General features: G+C 57.8%; 1 protein-coding gene across 1 annotated transcript in view; it reads right to left on the reverse strand.

Annotated features, from left to right (window-relative positions):
* The window catches only part of GAS2L2 (growth arrest specific 2 like 2), a 7,768-nt gene that overhangs the window by 6,201 nt on the left and 611 nt on the right, over positions 1–956 (reverse strand). The gene's annotated exons all lie outside the window — the stretch shown is intronic.

A 956-nucleotide genomic window follows, 5' to 3' on the forward strand; every position in this document is an offset into this window, starting at 1 on the left:
AGCGGGGGGGTGGGGGGAAGAGGGGACACAGCCAAGCGAAGGAGCCTAACTCCACCTGCCCTTCTCCCCGCTCTGTTTGCCAGGATGGGTCCAGGAGCAAGGCAGTCTGTGCTGCTTCCCATCCGCGCCTCTCACCTCCAGTAACCACCACGCACCCCAGACTCAACTCCCAGCCCACACATAACCAGGCTGGGGTGAGTACACGCTCTGGAGCCTGACTGCCAGCTTTGGAACCCTGACGCTCCCACCCACCGGATGTATGACCTTGGGCTAGTCCCAGCTTCAGTCTCCTCTTCTGTAAAACGGGAAAGTAGTCTGTTTCATGGGGTTGTTGGAGGGATAGTTTTCTGTTTGCAGGCAATGTCTGGCACGTGGTAAGTGCCCGATAAAACACTGGCCTTTATCAACCCTCCAGTCCTGTTCCGTATTGTGTTGTCACCCACCACCGGTAGGTCAGGCCTGACCCCTCCCTCTGCCACACCCCCACTGCCTTTGGTCTGAAGGTTGGTGCGGCATCCAGGCATCCAGCTTCATCCCCGCTGCTGGATCCAAGGCCAAGGAGATGAGGGAGCCTGATATCAGTCCTAGAGTCTTGGAAGCCCCAAACACGGCTGGCCCCTGGCTAACACCCACTTGCCTCCTCCCCTGTCCCCTCCCCACCCCACTGTACCCCAAACACACGCCTTCTTTGTGCCCCCCTGCCTAGAACTCCCTGCCCCCCAAACTTCTTTTTTTTCTCCAAGACTCAGCTCAAATCTCCATCCACTACGTGGTCTTTCCAGGCCCATCAGGTGGCTGTTTCCGCCTCTGTCTCCCCAGCACAGATGCCTCTACTCGAGCTTCTAGCACGTTGGGCTATAATTTATGCATCTTCTCAGCTGTCTCTCTTCCTGGGCCACAAACTTCTTGGCACTGGTTCTCAGCCCTCTCGGCGCTCAGTGCCCAGCACGACGCTC

The sequence above is a fragment of the Lipotes vexillifer genome, unplaced genomic scaffold (genome assembly GCF_000442215.2).
Source record: "Lipotes vexillifer unplaced genomic scaffold, Lipotes_vexillifer_v1.1 scaffold1252, whole genome shotgun sequence".
Lineage (NCBI taxonomy): Eukaryota > Metazoa > Chordata > Mammalia > Artiodactyla > Lipotidae > Lipotes > Lipotes vexillifer.